A 21,803-nucleotide genomic window follows, 5' to 3' on the forward strand; every position below is an offset into this window, starting at 1 on the left:
TGTCTTCTTCTGAACTTCTTTTTTTGCGTGATTCAGATAAACCTGAACATTGCACAAGTCACTCTTGTAGGGTGTCTATTACTTGCAGTTATGTGTATTAACCAGGCCAAGTTCTGTGTAAGACCAGAAGAGATGAGTAAAAAATACATTGGCTCAGCTGACATGTTGAGATGAATAAGTACAAATATGCCTCTGTTTTAATGGAAATAGGAATACAGTTGCTATAATGCCATAAACAATATATAAATTAAATAGGTATAATTGAATCTGTAAAACATCTTCAGAAGAGTTAGCATGTGGCATAAATTCAACCTTAAGAAGTTGTATATGAATGGAAGCAATTGTTACACTGCACAAAGTTCTTAGCCCTGGCTGCTGTGACTCAGTGGATTGAACCTGGCCTGTGAACCAGTGTCTCAGGTTCAATTCCCAGTCAGGGCACATGCCTGGGTTGCCAGCCAGGTCCCCAGTAGAAGGTGTGCAAGAGGCAACCAACACTGATGTTTCTCTCCCTCCCTTTCTTCTTTCTAAAAAATAAATATATAAAATCTAAAAAATAGTTCTTAACTTTATCCATAAAGATAAGTGATTTTGTTGCTATCAGCCATCAGATCATAAGAAAATTAATTAGAAAGTCATAAAAATAATGTGCAATCATCATGAGGGCATGAGACAAGCCCCCAAAATATCCAGGTAAAGTTTAATGGAGCTGAAAAAATAACTCTCAAAAGCTTACATAAAGTATGCTTCCTTACATCAAATATAAACCTGTTGGTGAAAAAAATTATTCTGTTTAGGTTCATAATGTTTTCTTATAGATAGCTTATGTATGTTAATGTTGGGATAGAAAAGTTGGTGGTTTATCTGTAATAACCAGTTATTTTATGGCTAATTCTTCCAAAACTATGAATTCATAAATCCCCCAACCTCATGTAAAACATCTAAAGGCTTGATAAGTGTTCGTCAAAAAGATTTCAACAATGCATAAAAACTATTCCTTTTATTTTCCAAAAACAAGTTTTGATTAAACACAGTTTAAGTACTATGACTGGGCTTAACACACTCTCACAAGTTCAAGACTCCTGATGGCAAATGATTTTTAAAACCCAATTACATTGAAAAGAAGTAGCCTTAAGTAGAGAATAGAAAGAGTATATATGCTTATGTGGAAATAAATATAAATTTACTAGTATTTTCAGCCACTATGTTGAGATTTTTTTGCTCTCTAATATCAAACTTCTGTAATTCTTTTCTTTGGTTTCTTGAGATGAATTTGGATACAATAAATATGCCAAAGAGGTACCTATTAACTTTATTTTGTATTTTTAACATTAATTTTTAATAAGTTAAGACTTTAAAAGGTTGCAAAAATTGTACAAGGAATCTGCATATTCCCATCACTTGGCTTCGTCAAAGGTTAATGTCTTATATAACAACAGAGCAGTGAGCTAAACAAGGACATAAAATCGATGTGATTTTATCAACTAAACTACAGAGCTTTTTGAAATTTCCCTGACTGTTCTGTGAATGTTCTTCGCTGGCCCGGGATCTAACCCAGTATCCCTCCTGGATTTAGTCCTCGTGACCCTGCGGTCCCTCCCAAACGGTGGCAGCTCTGCAGCCTTTCTCCACCTTTCATGGTGCTGACACTTTGGAAGAACACTGCCCACAAATTAATTTGCCTTCTTTTTCCTCCTGACTAAGTTCAGGTAATGTTACTTAGCAACAATGCCACAGAGGGATGTTCTCAGTTGTGACTTAACACATGACAGCAGAAGGCACATGGCATCAATATGCATCATTATTAGTAATGCTAACTTTAACAATTTGGTTAAAGTGATATGTGCCTGCTCTCTCCACTGTCAAGTTACTCTTTTCCCCTTTATTAGTCATAAGTATGTGGTGGGAAGATACTTTAAGACTATGCAAATGTCCTGCTTATCATCATATTTTGCTCACTAATTTTAAAATACAGCGACAATTCTTGAAACAGTGATTACTATATTGTTTGACAAAAGGCACTTTTCAATTTCTGACATTCTATATTCATTAAATTAAAATTTTACTTAAGAGGTTTCTCCTCTCTATTTATATCAGTTTTGTGGGCAATTCTTTTATTTTATTCATATGAGAATGAAATCCTGACTATTTTGTTGTTTACATTGTCTCAGATTGGTCATCGGGAGTCCCACCAAATTGCCTCCATCGGTGTCTAAGCATTTTTTGTTTCTGTTCTCACAAGATGTTCCCTGGTGATGCATTTTGCACAGATCAAGCATCTTGCTCTTCTCTATGCCCAGCAGGGTCCTAATACAAATTCATGGGTTATTCTGTCTCAATTGGAGGATCTCCACAAGAAATTGCTGAATTGAAACAACTGGTGATGTTGCCTTAATGTATGCCGCTAGAAAACAAGTCATCTCTGACATGTCATCTTTCAAATTTTGCTCTCCTTGAGCTACTGAAAAAAAAATTTTAAATCTAAAGTGTACTTTCTGCCCTGGATGGTGTGGTTCAGAAGTTGAGTGCCAGCCTGTGAATCAAAGGGTTGCCCGTTCTATTCCCCGTCTAGGGCACATTCCTGGGTTGTGGGCCAGGTACCCAGTAGGGGACACGTGATAGGCAAACACTCTTTGATGTTTCCCTCCCTCTCTTTCTCTCTCCCTTCCCTTGTATAAAAAGTAAATAAATGAAATCTTTAAAATATATAAAGCATCCTCTTCATCTTTTCCTCAAACAATTAACTGTAATTCTAATATTTTACTGACTTTTTCCCTCTATTTATTATAAATAAGTCTAACTATATGTTTATAATTCCAAACTACTTATTTTGGTCCTTTCTCTCCCAGGTTTCCCCACAGTTTTCATGGCACATGGAAGTCCTTTCAGCTCCAGCCTCTGCCATCTACTCTGTTCTCTGTCTTGTAAGCTTCCTGCAGTGAGACATGCAAATAATGAACACTTTGAATATTTCAAGGTGTACACCATCCAACTAAATTCTAATCAGTGTCTTCCCCACAAATACTAATTTTTACTTCTTTTCCATTTCCCTATGGCTTTATTTAGAATGTATTTTTAGTTTCCAGGCTATCCCTTCATAACTCTATTACTCTGTAACAGGTTTAATAGTTATAAAAGTATCACACATTGATTTCCTAAGTATTTTTCATTCAGATTTGTCAAAATGTTGAGCCATCTTGTAGCTAGTTTAATCTTTAAGGAGCTGTTTCTCTATTGCTTTCATAATTGATTTCTGATTAATAGCTGAAAGAGTATAACTCTCTACAGACTTTGGGGTCATGGCCTCTCTGGAGGCATTGATTAATCAGAGATCCTCTTACTGCGTTTTGTTATTTTTTTGTTTGTTTCTTTGTTTTTATCTCTACGGACTCTCCTAATCAATAACACTTCAATTACCTCCTGTTCTTCTCGTTGTATCTATAAAATAGATCTCCTTCCCCTTTCTATAGATAGCAGATGTACAGACAGATAGACAGATGACTTAGTCTCTAAGATCTCAGTCTTTCTCGAGATAAAATTGCTTCTTTCTATCAAGCCAACCAAGTATCTTCAATGTTTGTTTGTTTGTTTTCCATGTTCTTCTTTGGGTGGCAAGATCATTTTTGGACTATGACTCATAACATTTACTCTTTACTGAATAAACTTGGCATCTAGAAGCTCTGTATTTGAGTCTTTTAAATTTTTTTCTAGATTGTTTTTCTGTAGAATTACATTGAATTTTTCCTCCACATTAATCTAAGAAAATGACATGTTTTCATACAATAAAGATTTACATTTATTTTACCTGCTTACTAATGAGATTTACTATTTTAGCATAAATAACTGCCGTTTATATCTGTAAATTAAATAACTATAAACTTAAGAAATAAATAGAGTAAAATTTAGATAGTGTATATGTGATTGAGAACAATTGCATCCTGGTGAGGGCGTAATAAAAAGGGAGAGTAAAAAAACAAACGAATCTTTCCAGCCAGTTATGCTTAATAAGCCTACATAGTAATGTTCTGCTTGCTTTGAGGTAAGAAGTCTTTCCTGGAAATTAACCAAAACATTTTCTGACAATATTACATCCAGAACATCCATGGTCACTGTGTAAGCAGCAGCTGAATGTTCAGTTTATTTCTGGCCTGGCCCAGGACGGTGAAAACCAGTCACAGCTGCTACACCTGAAGCCCGATTCTCTACACAGCACTTCGATTAAACCCAAATCAGTGCCTGTGCCCATTCATAGAATTTTTTTGCCAACCCCTCAATTTTTTTCAGTATGAGTCTGCCTAATACTCATTTCTCCTTGCTTTGGATTATAACCAATAAAGAATAGACCTAATGAACTATACCTGGAATGATATAAATTTAGAGATCAATGTGTTAGTTTTACTAACTGGTCTCGTAAGGATCCGATAGCTTAGTACTCTGAAAGAATAAGGCCATCTGATCCGAGCTAAATTGGAGAGTGGAGCTTGGCTCAATAATCAGAGTAGCGGGGGGTCTTACTCTCTCCCGAAATTTAGAACTTGATGACCATCAGTGCAAACAACTGGGTCTGCAGAGATATTATAGATGATGACATTGAATATTATAGACCTGCTTCATCAAATAACTGCTGGCAGGAGATGCAGCCTGAAGGAGGGAGAGATGAGCACGCACGGTTGCCATAATGCCGCAATCTGCAACTCCTAGAAATTGAAGGAAGGATGAGGAGATAGATTTAAAGCTGTAGCTTTCAATGTGTGGTGCATGGAGAATGATTGGCAATTTAATTCTGATATTCAAGTCACAGTTCTGCCCAACTACTTCAGAACTTGGGGGAATGGGAATAGAATCACTAATTTTAAAATTACCAGTGATTCCAATAAGCAGCTAAGACTGAGGACCTCTGATATAGAGCACATTTCCCAAACACGTTCTATGGAACACTAGTTCTGAAATACAATACTTGAAAAAATTAGACTTTCAAATGATTTGGGGGAAATTACTCCTCCATACTTTCTTTCTGATTCAAATGTAACATAGAATATCAAAGATCCTGAGAAATCCCATAGTTTATTTTTTAAGTACCCATTCCACATTAATAGAGCATTCTCCCCAACTTATGCCCTACAGAATGTGAGCTTAGTAAATTGAATCTCACTTTAAAATGCTGTGGTCTAGCCCTGGCCATCGTGGCTCAGCTGGTTGGAGTGTGTTCTTGTAAACTAAAAGATTATGGGTTGGATTCCTGGTCAGTCAGGTACATGCCTCAGTTGCGGGTTCAGTCCTGATTAGGGAACATATGAAAGGTAAATGAATGATGTTTGTCTCTCATATTGATACTCCTCCCCTTCCCCCTCTCTTTTTGCCTGTGTCTAAAATCAATGAGCATGTCCTTAGTTGAAGATGAAAAATATGTATATATGGTCTAGGGAGAATGGTTAAAGATGAGAGTATGCATGGACATTTGCAGGTGACATTAATCCCTTCTCCTAGTAGGACACAGGGGAAATAAGATAGATACATCATGTTCTAAAATACCACGTGGTGAATAAGATTGTGGACACGAAGTCTAAGGGAAAAGATCTCAAAGAATAGACATTGTGAGTGTGACAAAAATGGAGATAAGGAAAGGGTGCCAGCGGGGGTCTTGCTCTGAACCTTGCTGTAAAGGCAGCATGACTTTTTATGAAGTAAGACTTCTTCGTGATAGTATATCCTCACAAGTAAAGTGAGTTCATAAGTGGTTAAGTAACTTGGCCAATGTAACACAATTAATTGTACATTAAATTAAGAATCAGAAACTAACCAGGATATAAACAAATTTAAGTTTCACTTAAAACGTTCAGGATTAAATCAAGAGTCATTTACTTAGGTACCTATTCCAGATGCAAAAATGACGATAACACGAAATTGTAAGGTGTGATTATCATTCAACTGTTGTATAGTAAACATGGGAACGGTGTTTGCCCTATTTTTAAACTTTGGCCACTAGAGAATTTCAGGGGCCTAGAGTCAATGATTTGTGAAATAATACAGGATACTGCTGTGCTTATTTCATGTGAGGTGAAATGGCACAGGAACACTCCTACGAGTTCCCCTAGCTTCATTGATAGTGCTTTTGGTATTTATATCCTGCTCCAGCACCGAGGTCCAGGGAAGCAATTCAATGATTATACTTCTTGAAGTGTCAACACTAAAAACAGAATTGAACTGAGCATACGCACTCGTGATTTATTCACTTGCCTTTTGCCAGCAAGGTATTAAAACTATTTCTTTGGTCATGAAATGTTATACCCCTCCCCCAAACAAATTTACCAAGCTGAGAAATATACAGAATAACCTCAATAGTATAATTTTCATCCAAGAATTTTCCATTAACAGTAATTCTTAAAGCTTTTTGTTAAAGATATTTTTAATGATGCAATCAGACCTCTCTTAACTGTTTTATTGGAGGCGGGGACAGGGAAGTTAGAGTTTCCTGCCTTTTCAAATACTGGATTTTTATCAAGTATTGAGGGCCCATTTTTAAAAACTTAAGGGAAAATAAAACACACCGACATCGTCTTAAACACTGTTTACTCTCCGGTGTGTTGGTAACTAACCCGCCTGTGTCAGTTGCTTCAGGGTTTCTCAAAGGCATCATTTGTAGCATTCTCAGGAGGCCGGGTGGGAATGATTGTACTGGAGAGGATGCTGGCGAAACTTTGTTCTCAACAGAAGTGAGGGAAATAGGGGTCCCACTTAATGTCTTTTACTGTGAAATATGAATTACAGTATTAATCACATCATTGGATGATTTTGTAAATATGAATCATACAAGCTATGTATTTAAAAATAATTTAGCACATAATTTACCATCTATTATGTGCTATTCAAATATAAGAGATTTTGAAGGCATTACATGGAATTTTTTATATTTTCTGTTTGCTCTGAATCTTAATGTTTGAAAAAGAAAAATATGAGACAAATTTGACAAAGTTACATCACAGAGTTAATGTGTCACTGTTCCAAAGTGTCTCGGAGCACCCAAGAGTAATATAAGTGAAACCTACTTTTGGAAACACACCAAAAATGGAAAGGTGGGGAGCAGGAGGCTTCTCTGACCCAGGCTTGGGGCCAGGACCCACTCCGAGAATGTTTGCTATTTTTTTGTTCACCTCTGGGGCACCACTGCAGTTCAATGTTACCAAATTTCATAAAAGGGATAAAAATATGTATCTATGAATAATTCTTTAAAAGTTTATTTGGGGGCTTTTTACATAAAAATCATAACTTGCTGAAATTCCAACATTAGAGTAATTAAACACGAGGTCCCTTCTGCAATTTGACATAGGAAACTTCATGTTTATGGCAATTTTGTCAATTTTTATTACAGACAACATTGGAACAATCTTCTTTGAAACTATCAGTAAAACTCTGTAGAATTCTGTAGTTGAATGTACTCTTTCCATGTGACAGTTATTTCACTCTATTACAAGAGTGTCATTTTACTAAAGTATGTAAGGTCAGAAAATGGGGTCTCAGCCTCAACATTTCTACCACAGGACATTTCTTCTTAAGGGAAGATGCAAAAACTGAAAATCATTAAGTATGTTTAAGTTTTTTATTTAGAGAGTGCCTGCTAGAGCAATGGCAAAAGGAAACATAGATGAGAGGTATACAGCATTTTGTGCCCACAGCCACTTGGAGGACAGGGAACCCTCCCTTTTGCCACACAAAACACAGCAGTACCTTCAAAAAGAGGCCAGGCAACTGTGGCATGGAACCACAACCTTCGGTTCTGCATGACCTGTAAACATTGGTGATAGAGGCAGGAGGGGGTGCTTTGCAGTCACATGAAATGCAGAGGCCGCGAAGAGCAAGGACAAAGCAGGAGGAGGAAAAGATGTTTCAGGGTTAACTATTTCCCAATCACGTCGGGCCTGGGTTCTGCCTGGAGTCTGTGTTTTACAATGATCAGTTCTTATCCCACTCAAGAGTTAGCAAGGTTGTAAAGGCAGTGGAAGTGGCTGACAAGACTTGGTGACTTGTTCATTTTTGTCCTGTCACATTAACTTTTCTCTTAAGCCATTGATCACTTTTTATTTTAGAATAGTTTTGCATGTACAGAAAAGTTGCAAGAGTATTACAGAGGTTTCTGAGTAGCTGAACTTAGTTATCCCTACTGTTATATTGCTACAGTGCATTTGTCACTGTAATAAACCAGGGCACAGACATTATTATTATCTGAGTCCACACTTCACTGAGATCTCCTTAGTTTTCACCGAATGTCTATGTGTGTCATGTGGTTTGGCAAAGGAGTGCACAGAGCTAAAACATAATTTGCTTTCATTATATCAAAAGCACACAATAGCAGTGTGACCCATTACTCATGATGTTAACTTTGTTTATGTGGATGAAGTAGTGTTTGTCAGATTCCTCTACTGTAAAGTTACTCATTTTTTTCCTTCTTTCCAAACTTTATTCATTGGAAAGAAGTCCCTATGAGCAATCAGCACTTCATGAGTGGGAGTAATACACCATCTCCTCAAAGGGGAAGAAGGTATGTAAATTGTTTGGACTTTTTATGAGAGTTTTCTGTTCTTATTTATTTAGTCAATCATTTATTTATATCAATATGGGATCATAGGATTTTATTTATTTATTTTTTCTTTTTTATTGTCATTCAAGTATGTTATTCAAGCACAGTTTCCATTTTCCACCCTCCCACTCCACCTCACCTCAGCCATCCTGGATCCTACCTGCCTCTGGCTTTGTCCAAGGGACCATAGAATGTTATTTCATACTTTAGAGTGCAGTCTAACACTAGCTTACTCATTTGTTTGCTCAAATTCTTCCAGCTTTAGACATTGAGGGCTCTTTCAGGTGGCTCCTATGCTTTGTGACACATCATCAGTTTGTGGTTTGGACCACATTCTCATTTTTTGACACTCATTTGATCACCCAGACCCATTTTGTATATTCCCCATCCCAACCCTCTCAGCCATTTCTTCATGGAGCTTTGATTAATCTTATTGGAACATAAGAACATGGTATTAGAAAATGAGCTATGGGTGAAAGGTGTGATTGCTGCCACAGGTGTGCCATTGCTTCCAAATTCTGAGCAGACAAAATTAGGAAAATATATGACTGCATATCAACTTGTATACAGACATATCTGTAATATTTCCATATATAACCATCTGGATATATATAAATCTATCCTACTATATCCTATGTATATAGACATCCTACTATAAATAGCCTTTTCAGATTGGCTTCTGTCACTTCAAAATGAATATTGAAGACTCATCAACATTGTTTTGCTAATTAAAATGAAAAGTTCATTCCTTTTTATCACTAAATAATCTCTGTGCAGGTTCCACTGTTTTGTTTATTTATTAAAGTATTAAAGGGCACTATGGGGCTGCCACTCCGGAATCTCGTGGAGCAAGTTTGCATAGCACTCTGAGCAGCCGCAGTGACTGCCTACAAGCTGGTGCTGACCAGGCACTGTGAGAGCACATGGAACCTGGGGAACCATTTTTACAGCTAGTACAATGCCAACCTGAGCCCGGCAGGGTATAAGAAGGCAAAACACAGCAAGCAGGTGTTGCAAGATGCTGGCTATTAGTTTGACATCAGCTTTAGCTCAGTGCGGAGGAAAGAATTCAGACTCTCTGGACAGTATTGAGTGCCATCGACCAAATGTGGGTGCCACTAGTAAGGACTTGGTGCCTCAATGAGCCACACTATGGAGTTCTGACTGGCATTAATATAGTAGAAACTTCTTCCAAGCATGGCAAGGCCCTAGTAAAGATCTTGAGGTTCCCCTATAATGTCCACCACCTTCACTGACACCCAACCATCCTACAGCAATATTACTGAGGATCACAGGTACGCAGACATCACTGAAGATTAGCTAACTTCCTATGAGAATTCAAAGGATAATGCCACCAGAGCTCTGTTCTTTGGGAATGAGAAATAGTTCCCTAGAACAAGGAGAGGAAACAGGTTACAGTCCTGGACACAGCCTTGTGGGCATCATTGAGCACTGGAGGGTCTCTCTGAAGAGGCTCTTTCAGAGCTGAACCTGAACCTGCCAAGTGGTATTGCAATTGTCTATGAATTGCCAGAAACTTAAAGCCCATCAAGCCCATGCAGTTCCTGGGGAATGAAAAGACCTGCATAAATCCATGGAGGGTCTGGCTGTCCAGGGAAAGGTCAAGAAGTAAAAGCAAACGGGGGGCCTGGTTTACCAAGGACACCCTCTGTCCATCTCATTCTTCTGTATCTCTCCTCTACACATGCCACACTGACCAACTCTGTAGACCTCTTAGGTTGTACCTGCAGATAGAGACTAGTGGGTCTCAATTTTCTTTTAGCTATTTTTGTCTCTTGAACCCACTCCATCATGCAGTCTCTTTAGAATGGCACCTCTGGGGTGTGGACTCTCAATCCAAGCCAAAAAATACTTTTATCCAAGAAAGTGAAGACTCATCGAAGAGAGCTGAGATATAGTAACTCAGGCTTTTGCTAGTGCTTTATTACTAAGTACTTGCTTGAGTAGGGACATAGGGAAGAGGGTTGCTAAGGTGTGACCAATGAGGAGAGGCGAGAGAACCTACTTGTGTTCCCGGGAGCCAGTCCTATTTTATTCTGCAGTCAGGTAACTGACTGGGGGCTGTAGCCAGTACAGTGGAAGATGAATGCATGTTGATTCAAACAAGCATCTTCTCTTTGACCCCAGAAAAGCTGACTCCAGAAGAATGGGATCAATCTCAAATGTTTCCATGTTATATTTACCTTATATATGTATATAACAAAACAAAAATCTTTCTGAAGTTTCTATTGGTGGTTGAAGTATTCCGACCCATGGTCATCACAAAACAAGCTGTTTGTCCCACCAAGATGAAATAAACTCCTTAACTTGTATGGTATAGGGATTCATCACGCTGTGTGCTTTAGAACCCTCCCTTGCCTTATTGTTTTATAGCAGTGCAGTGTTTCTTGATCATGTCCAAGTGTATCAATGTGTCTGATTTCTGAACCATGTTCTGGCTGCTTGGCCCTGCTGCGTGGGCCCAGTACTCAATTTGAGCATAACTGCTAAATGGTTTTCTCAGATCAGCATAACAAAGGAGTGATATGCAATGTAGAGAATGATATGATTGTTGCTTCCATGGTTTGGCAAGAATGAACAGAGCTGATATGAGTATTTACCTGCAGATTTTTTTGTGGACATAAGTTTTCTATTCAGATGAATAAATACCTAGGAGTAAAAAAGCTTTATATAGAGAGACTGCTTATCTCTGTAAGAAATTGCCAAAATGTCTTTCATTTCCACTAGTAATTAATAAGAATTCTGGTTGCTCTATGTATTGTCTAACTTTTGGATTTTAAGATTCTAATAGATTGTCAGTTCAGTTCATCAGTGTTTTAATGTATATATTCATATTAAGAACTGTTGCATATCTTTTTATTTGATCATTTACCCATCTATATATCTTAGGGGTTCAGTGTCTGTTCAGAGCTTCTGCTCACATATTTACTGAGGTTTTTTGTTTTCTTATAGTTTAATGTTAAGAGCTGTTTTTATATTCTGGGTACAAATATCCCAATATGTATTTTACAGACACTACTTTCAGTTTGTAGCTTGTATATTCATCTTCTTAATGGTTTCTTTTTAAGTAAACAGTTTTTATATAAAAATAAGTTTAAAATTTAAGTTTAAACTTACCATTTTAAGTGTATGCTTAAGTTTAAGCGTAAGTTTATGTTTGTGTTTATATTCATGAATTATGCTTTAGGTTTTGTACCAGTGACTCATTTTGAATCCCAGTACATACATATTTTCTCCTAAGAAATTTTCTCTTCTAACACTTTAATAGTTTTGCATTTTACATTTGGGTCTCTGACCCATTTTGAGTCAAGTTTTGTGTAAAGTATAAGGTCACTGTTGAGGTTCATTGTTTCACATATGGGTAAGTCCAATTGTTGAAAAGATCCTTTTTCTATTGATTTACAGTTGTGCCATTATCAATGATTAGATGACTATAATTCTGAGTCTATTTGGGCCTATTTTGTTTCATTGATCAACTTGCTAATTTTTTACCAAAAAAGTGCTATCTTAATAACAGTGTCTTTAAGATAAATGTTCTTTTTTTTTTCGTTCATTCTATTACAGTTGTCTCAATTTTTCCCCTTTGCCCTTCTCATCCCCCCCCGCTCAGTTGTCTCAATTTTTCCCCTTTGCCCTTCTCCATCCCACTCACCCCGGCTCCCGCAGTCAGTCCCCACACTTTTGTCCATGTCCATGGGTCATTCATACGTGGTCTTTAACTACTCCCTTCACCCCTTTTCCCCCATTCCCACCCTCCTCCCTTTCTCTGGAAGCTGTCGGTCTGTTTCCTGTTTGCATGTGTCTGGTTCTGTTTTGCTTGTTAGTTTATTTTATTCATTAGATTCCTCTTATAAGTGAGATTGTATGGTATTTGTGTTTTACTGAGTAGCTTATTTTACTTAGCATAATAGTCTCTAATTCCATCTATGCTGTCACAAAGTTTAGGAATTCCTTCCTCTTTCTTTCTGCTGAGTAGTATTCCATCCTGTAAATGCACCACAGTTTTTTAATCTGTTCATCTACTGATGGGCACTTAGGCTGTGTCCAACACTTGGCTATTGTGATAGTGATGCAGCAAACATCAGGGTGCATAAGTTCTTTGGAACTGACAACTCAGGATTCTTAGGGTATAATCCCAGCAGTAAAATTGCTGGGCAAAAGGCAGTTTCATTTTTAAGTTTTTAAGGAAATTTCATACTGTTTCTCACTGTGACTATGCCAATCTGCATTCCTACAAACAATGCACTAGGGTTTCTTTTTCTACACAGCCTTGCCAGCACTTGTTTGTTGATTGATTAATGATGGCCATTCCACTGGTATGAGGTGATATCTCTTGGTGGGTTTAATTTGCATCTCTCTAATGGCTAGTGATGCTAAGTATTTTTTCATATGTCTACGGAAACTCTGTATGTCCTCCTTGGAGAAGTGTTCATTCAAGTCTTCTGTCCACTTTTTTTTACTTTTTTTTATTTAATTGTTGTTCAAGTACAGTTTTCTGTCTTTTACTCCCATCTCGGCCCACCTCCCCTGTGCTCCCCACCTCCCTTCCATTTCCGCCCCCTTAGTTTTTGTCCATGTGTCCTTTATACTTGTTGCTGTAAACCCTTCCCCCTTTTCCCCTGAAATTCCCTCCCCTCTCCCCTCTGGTCCCTGTCACCTATTCTCTATTTCACTGTCCATTTTTTAATTGGATTATTGGTCTTCCTCTTGTTGAGTCAGGTGAATTCTTTATATATTTTGGAGATTAAACCCTTGTCTGCTGTATCTTTGACACATATTTTCCTCCATATTTGTTGGTTCCATTTCCATTTTTATGGTGGTTTCTTTAGCTGTACAGAGGCTTTTTAATTTGATGTAGTCCCATTTGTTTATTTTTTCCTTTATTTCCCTTTCTTTAGAAGATATATCATCAAAATACTATTGGGTAAAATATCTGAAATTTTACTGCCTATGTTTTCCTCTATGACTTTTATGGTATCATGACTTATATTTAAGTCATCAAGTTTTAAGAATGGGAGTATGAATTCCAAGTCTTTTACATGTTGGAGCTGAAACCAGAAGCTTCATTACATTTAGTTTTGCACATATTCATTTTGATATAATTTAACACATGTTCATGCCAAATTGTATTGGCATTATACTGTCATTCTCTATCTTTTAGTATTTTAATTTATAATGGTCTTTCATATCATCTTAAATCATCCTTGTATCCAAGACAATGAGGTAGAACTAATTAATAAATTCTTGTTTTTCTAAAACAAATGAAAACATAGATAAAGCAGCTGGTTTATCTGGGTTTATATATTCAGAAAGTTGTAGAAATAAGTCATCCCTATAGAAAACTGAAATCCCATCTTTTCAGATGTGTGAGAAAAATAATTTATTATAAAATTTTCTAAACTCATTATGCCATGCCAAATAAATTCTAATTTTAAAATAAACTGAAGTAAAAGTTCTCAAGTCTTACAAAGAAGTAGTGCCATTTATAGTTACAACCCACACATAATCATTTGGCTGTTAGTTCTAAGTTTATTCTGTGGCTACACCACCAAGTTAAACATAATTGAGTAGGTTAAATTTTTAGGGGGCTAATGGAGATAATCACCACTGGTTTACATTGGCAAAAACTACTTATTATTTACAGTGTTTAATGTTTCCTGATTCTGAATTTATTCTCTGGTGTTTAGATACAGATCACTGGATGAAATTTTGAGACTTAAATTCAGATGTTGGCAATATTTGCAGAGAAACTGGATTAATATCACACCAGTAATTTTGAGCCCTGAAGTGCCTAGATGCTATAGCTTTTGTATAGAATTGGGGAATAAAGAACTTTGGGTATGGCCCTAATTCATCATGGCATTGCTTTGGCCCAACTGTAGGAGTTGTGTCCAATTAGCACTTGACCCACAATAGTAAAAGCCCTTCTACACTTCGAAATAAATGGCAGCATTTGACCATTTCTTTTAGTATTTTTGTTCTAGTTCACTATGTATGTAAGTGCACTGGTGTAATATAACTTCCAAGCTTATAAAGGGGCCACATATGAAATACCTTATATCAGAGTATAAAGTTCAAGGTATAAATAAGCTTCAAGTCTGGTATCCCACATTCTGGCACGTAGTTTATACCTAATAAATATTTTTAAACAATTATTTGGCATAGTAGACATCATCTAAAATCCCATTGTCTCTCAATTTTAGCAAGAAGTTGATAAATAGTTTCTAAAGACCAATAAGCAGAATCAGTATTTTCCCTAAGTAAACTCTGACTCTAGTCTTCTAGATATTTACTCTTAGGTTGGAATCTAAGAAATATAATTGGATAAAAATAAAACTATAGAAAAAATAAAACACTGAATCAGAGATGCAAAGAAATTTTGAAGACTACAGTAATATAATAATAACAATGTTATATATTATATTTTATGACAATGGTAGATGTTATATTATATAACAATGTTAGATATTATATAAAATCAATGGTAGATGTAGGCTAATGTTTAGAAAAAGGAGAATTTTACGTGGGTATTCATTAATAGAATATTAAAAATTTTAAGTATATTATATAAACCACTTTTTAAACTTTCATGTCTGCCACACTTTCCTATTGCGTTTCTGCCTTGAGGATCAGAGGCTCAGACATTATTGTCATCATAGAAGGAAGATAAAGGGAAGGAATCGATTCTTAGCATTACACTTCAAAAGTAAGCTCCAATTGCTCATTTTAGAGACTAAGATTGTGAAACCCATGGTTTACTTTGAGGAAATTTTGTTATTGTTGTTCCTGTGTTTGTGTTATATTGTTTTATGCATCAAAATGCTGAACTCCCCAGGAAAAGTGTTTATTAGTAAATGAAGAATTGATTGAATAGACACAGAGAGATGAAGAACAGCTCTCAGGAAAGCATTATGAAAGTACCAATTAATGCTAGGTTCACCTCCGTTGCCATTCCCCACCTCAGAGATGAAGGGGAAATAAACTAAAGGCACAAAGGAAATATACAATTAGTATAATCAATATTTCTTTGGGAAGGAGAAAGAGAGCAGGAGTCAAACAAAGACTTCCCTCCTTAATACAATTGGCTGACTGGCAGTGCTACCAATCCCTTCTCTCGGGTCTTTTATCTGCACTAACCCCTGGACCAATCAGACTGGGCTTCCATGCATTACCTGTGAAGACAGATGAAACAATTAGGTATCAGCTGCTCTCCTAAAGAACAACCCATCGCCAAATAATAGATATGATGTTTTAGGTACAATACCTCTAAGAAGTGCCATCTCCCTGCTGGCAAATCGTAAACAGGTGGCACTCATTATTCATTACCTTTGAGAAGTCACCAAAAACATCATAGCATTTCAATTGAGCTCCCCTTGAGAATAAATATCCATTTTATTATCTCCTTAAGCATTAGTGGATGAGGAAAGAGAGGAGAATTTAACTGTCAGCTGTTTTCTTTTTTATAGTTTTTGACAGAAGTAGAACCCCCAACTAACTGATGGACAAGGACACAAAGGGGCACTAAAGTTGTATTGGGAATGTTTGCAAACTATTATTCAGGCTCCATCTGGAACAGATGTCTTAGCATTTTTAAAGGGGATTTACAGCATTACAAAGCAGGATGGCAGCGCAGCAGGCCAGGCAAAGACTGATCTGTGAGAGGTCAAAGTCACATAAAGATCTGTGAGAAATCTAAGTTAACCCAAGTATTATTCCTAATTACCCAAAATCCTGGCTAAAGACATATCTTTATCATTGGGATTGTTCTAGAAAGTCACAGATAATTTACATGATTTATGGGAAACCTAAATTATGTAACAGTCCAGCCTACTACATGAATATTAAATCATTTTTGTCTCACAAACCCAGTGATATGGGGCAAGGAGGTGGCAGTGGCATTGAGGGTAGATTGAAGAAAATCCAGAGATCATTTTTTATCACCACACCCCAGTAATAACTTTATGTCCTTATGGGGGGGACCCAAAAACCTAGGCATGTGGCCAGCCTCTTCACCCTGAAGAATTATGCTCAGTTCTGGGCCTTTAACACAGAAGATTGGATGATTAAATTTGGAAAAAGCTGGAGCTCAGCTTAAAACATTTGGAGTTCACCTTGGAGGAAGGTCTTTAAAACATTGTAATCCTGAACATTCACTATGCCCAGTAGCCTCACTACTGAGGCTTGTTGCCTCTGTGGGCTCTGCTTTAACCTTTATTCCTTAGGATCATTACTCTGGTTAAGTTTAAATTTTTTTTATTTACGTACTGAAGATTAAAAACAGTAAATACTTCTATTGTGATTGTTATTATTAAATGACTCCATTCATACAAGACTGCTTAGCACAATAAGTCAGAGTAAGATAAACAACCATATGATTTCACTTATGTGTAGAATCTAATGAACACAATAAAGTGGCAAAATAGAAAGAGACTTGTGGATATGAGAACAGACTGACAGCTGTCAGAGGGGCAAGGGAAGGGTGCTGGGTGCAAAAGGTCAAGAGACTAAAGGAAAAATTCAAACAAACACAAAAACAACCTGAGAAGCAGAGTATGGTGATTACCAGAGGGAAAGAGGGGTGTGTGGGGGGAAGAGGATAAAGGGAGAGTAAATGAACGGAAACTTGACTTGAGGTCATGAACACACAATACAATAAATGATGCATTATATAATTGTACCCTAAAACCTATATAACTTTATTAATCAATGTTGCCCCAATAAGTTCAATAAAAAAACTGCTTAGCACACTGACATGGACATAAAAGTGCTATTGTCCTTATTATGACTAATTATGGTAAAAATTCTATGCTTCTATACAACATGACTTATGAGCAGCCAGGAATACTGTTTTTCTTATGTCAATTAGAGTCCTACCTAAACAAAGTCAATTTTTTCTGAATGTTGTATTATCTTGGTGGATATTTTAAAAATAAATATGCTAATTCTATTTTTTATAAAGATTATGGTGCTGTGGTCTTTCCAATACACTTAGAATTTTATAACGTAATATTGCAGTTGTAGTCTGTGACTTAGAAAACTTTCAAGGTTATCTAAGGTGCCTCTATGTGTATATAGTAGAAGCCATAATAGTTGTAATTGTAGTAGTTGTATTAATAGAGTTTGTCTATTGGTGATCAGAACAGGAAAAAAAACATCTCTTCCATTTAAGGGGTAAATTAGAAAACAATAGAAAAGAAAATGCCACCCAATTCAGTAGAGTGGGCTGAAGAGGGTTATGTCATTTATGGTCAGAGATAGAGTTTTGTGGGCTACTCCTTTTAATGCAGCCCACCATGTCCTATGGCAATCAGTTTCTTTTCACTGAGGAAGCTCAGAAGCAAATTTGTGAAAGATTCTACAAACCCCACATGTAATGTGAAACCAAGCAAAACCTGCAGGATATCCTGACTTTCCCCCCCTTTTTCTGTCTCAGAGGATTATGTGTGCTCTCTCTGCAAAGACAAAAATAATGATGAGAAGAGATGCAGACAGACAAGTTCTCAAGACAAAGAAGACCCCTGACGAAACAAGCCATTAGCTCATGTGGAGTTCGCAAAGAAAGAACCATGTAGAAGACCTAAATGGCACCTGGGAAAATTCATTCACTTGGTTTTGATGGCATTTCTATTTTTATTAACATTTTCAATTTTTCATAGATGCAAAAATATGCGATTTTCCACCGCAGTACGTTTAATACTGCATACTCATCCTGCATTCGTGAGACTTGATGCCTTTCGAACAACTGTGTTTCTCTCGTGAGGATCACCACTGTCCTCGCTGATTCTGTGAGTTCAACCATTTGAGAGACCTCATATCAGTGGGATTGAGGAGTATTTGTCCTTCTGTAACTGACTCATTTTACTTAGTACAGTGTCCTCCAGATTCACCCTTGTTGCTGTATGTAGCAGAATTTCCTTGTATTTTAAGGTCAAATAATACTTTATTTGTCCAGATACCATCTTAATCCATTGAACTGAATAGACATTTAGGTTGTTTTCATAGCTTGGCTCTTGTACAGATATCTCTTTGAGATCCTGGTTTTAATTATTGTGCACCTATACCCTGAAATGAGATTGCTAGATCATATGGGAGTTCTATTCTCAATTTTTTGAGGAAACTCCATAATGCTTTCCATAATGGCTGCATCATTTTTTTTTGTTCATCAAATTTTGGCTTTATTAATAGACTCATAGAATTTATTTTATTTTTTTAATTTTATGTAGTTATTTTTCAAGTACAGTTTTTTGTCTATTTCTCCCATCCCAGCCCCCCTGCCCCATCTCCCCACCTCCCTCCTATTTCCACCCCCCATAGTTCTCATCCCTGTGTCTTTCCTATTTGTTTCTCCAAATCCCTCCCCTTTTTTCCCCTTAAATTCCCTTTCCTCTCCCCTCTGGTCACTGTCCCCTTGTTCTCTGTTTCGGTGTCTTTGTTTTTTTTTTATCCTTGCTTGTTTGTTTTGTTGTTTAGCTTCCTGTTAAAGGTGAGATCATATGGTATTTGTCTTTCAACGCCTGGCCTATTTCACTCAGCATAATGCTTTCCAGTTCCATCCATGTTGTTGCAAAGGGTAGTAGCTCCTTCTTTCTCTCTGCTGCATAGAATTCCATTGTGTATATGTACCACAATTTTCATATCCATTCATTTACTGATGGGCACCTAGGTTGCTTCCAACTCTTGGCTATTGTAAATTGTGCTGCTATGAGCATTGTGGTGCATAGGTTCTTTGAAATTGATGTTTTAGGATTCTTAGGATATAATCCTAGCAGTGTAATTGCTGGGTCAAAAGGCAGGTCGATTTTTATTTTTCTGAGAAAATGCCATACTGTTTTCCATAATGGTTGCACCAGTCTGCAATCCCACCAACAGTGAACTAAGGTCCCCTTTTCCCCACAACCTCTCCAACATTTGTTGTTGGTTGCTTTGTTTATGATAGCCATCCTGACCGGTGTAAAGTTGTATCTCATTGTGGTTTTAATTTGCATCTCTCTGATAGCTAATGATATTGAGCATCTCTTCATGTGTCTCTGAATGTTCTGTATGTCCTCCTTGGAGAACAGTATTAAATTAAAAAGACAACCAACTGTATGGGAAAACATATTTGCCAATGATACCTCAGAAAAAGAACTTACACGACTCCACTCTAAGAAGACAACCAACCCAATTAAAAAATGGGAAAAGGACTTGGCTGCATCATTTTATAATCTCACTGACAATGTATGAGAGTCCAATTACTCCACATCCTTGCCAAGATATTTTTTAAAATAATAAGCCATCCTCACAGGTGTGAGATGTACATCATGTGGTTTTGATTTGTATTTCTCTGATAATTTGTTATGTTGAACATTTTTAATATACTTCTTGGCTATTTGCATGTCTCCTTTGGAGAAATGTCCATTCGAGTCCTTTGCTCATTTTAATTTTTTTAAATTAATACTTTTTTACTATTTTAATTGAATAAATGTGATACATAATATTGTATAAGTTGACAGTATACAGCCTATCACTTTAATACACTTCTATATTATAGTATGATTGCTGATGTAGGGGTATTTTCCACATTACATAATTATAGCATAATATTATTGTCTATATTTATTACACTATATGTTAGATCTCGACATCCTATTTACCACTCATCATAAAGTTGTACTCTTATCACTGTACCATCACTGTAATGCCACAGATTAAATCTAATTGTTTTTGCGGTGTCTCTAGAGTTTTCTACTTATATAAGATTACTTCATCTGGAAACAGATAAATTTGATTTTCCCAAATTGGATTGATTGATTTGGCCCTATTGCTCTGGATAGTAAGACTTCCAATACTATGTGGAAGAGAAGTGGGGGAAGTAGACATCCTTGTCTGGTTTCTGATCTTACAGAAAAAGATTTCAGTGTTTCATCATTAAGTGTGATATTAAACATGGGCTTGTTATATATGGCTTATATTATGTTAAAATATATTCTTTCCAGACCTAGCATTTTGAAAGTTCTGCTGTAAAAATGTACTTAATTTTATTAAATTTTGTCAAATGCTTTGTCTGCATATATTGAGGTGATCATGGGATTCTTTTAAATTTTATTTTATTTTTTAAATACCTTTATTTATTTATTTTTAGAGAGATGGGGAGGAAGGGGGAAAGAGGGAGAGAAACATCAGTGTGTGGTTGCCTCTCACGTGGACCCCACTGGGGGACATAGCCTGCAACCCAGGTTTGTGCCCTGACTGGGAATTGAACTTGTGGCCCTTTGATTTGCAGCCCATGCCTAATCCACTGAGCTACACCAGCTAGGGTGGGATTCTTATTCTTTATTCTGTTAATTTGGTGTACTTCATTAATCGGTTTGTATGTACCAAACCATCTTTGCATCTCAGAGATAACTTCAACTTGACTATAATTGTCTCCTTGATTTTATTTGTCTATATTTTCTTGTAACTCACAAATCTTAAAATGATTAATGTGAATTCTTTGTCAGGGAATCCATAGATCTCCATTTTTAGTATCATTTACTGGAGATTTATTTTTTCCCCCTGGTTGTCACATTTCCCAATTTTTTGTGTTTCTTGATGTTTTTTGTTGATGCCTATATGCTGAAGAGACAGTCAACTCTCCGAGTCTTTATAGACTGGCTTCAGTAAGGAAAAACCTTTCCCAATTAGCCCCGCTAGAGATTCTGGTAATTTACTGAAACTTTTTAATATATGTGCATGCTACTTTTCTCTCCTTTCCTCCTGGGAGAGCAGTCTTAAGGTTGTGTGACTTTCCCAACTTCACAGTTGTGTCGGCCACATAAACCACCATTCCCTTTTCCCCAGGGCAGTGCCCTGAAAGGCTGGGGCATTGGGTACACACTCAGCTCTTCTCCTTCATTCCTGATGGACAAATATGAGGGTTGAGTGCCTTCTTTTAATATCACACCACCAAACTGCTGCTGAGAACCACCCTCCCCTTGTCCTTAAGAGAGGGCACTGAAATTCTGGGACATTGAATTGAAGTTCTACTTCTCTCTCTCTCTGTCATGAAGGAGAATTCTAAAGATTATATATAAACATTCTCCCAGTTTTGCAGAGCCAAGTCAGCTGCTGCAATGTGCCTGCTCCTTTGCTTTGCTCTTCACTGTTTTCTCAGCATTCTGGGTGAGATAAGACAGAGACAGGTCTCTATGACAGTGCCACGAAATTGGATGCACACTTCAAGCTCTTG

The 21,803-nt window shown here is 36.9% G+C and overlaps 1 pseudogene; it reads left to right on the forward strand.

Annotated features, from left to right (window-relative positions):
* The first annotated feature begins 9,023 nt into the window (after positions 1-9,023).
* Positions 9,024-10,208, forward strand: LOC119059126 (phosphoglycerate mutase 1-like; annotated as a pseudogene).
* The last annotated feature ends 11,595 nt before the right edge of the window (positions 10,209-21,803 follow it).

The sequence above is a fragment of the Artibeus jamaicensis genome, unplaced genomic scaffold (genome assembly GCF_021234435.1).
Source record: "Artibeus jamaicensis isolate MK-2021 breed Jamaican fruit bat unplaced genomic scaffold, CSHL_Jam_final contig_332, whole genome shotgun sequence".
In the NCBI taxonomy this organism is placed as follows: domain Eukaryota; kingdom Metazoa; phylum Chordata; class Mammalia; order Chiroptera; family Phyllostomidae; genus Artibeus; species Artibeus jamaicensis.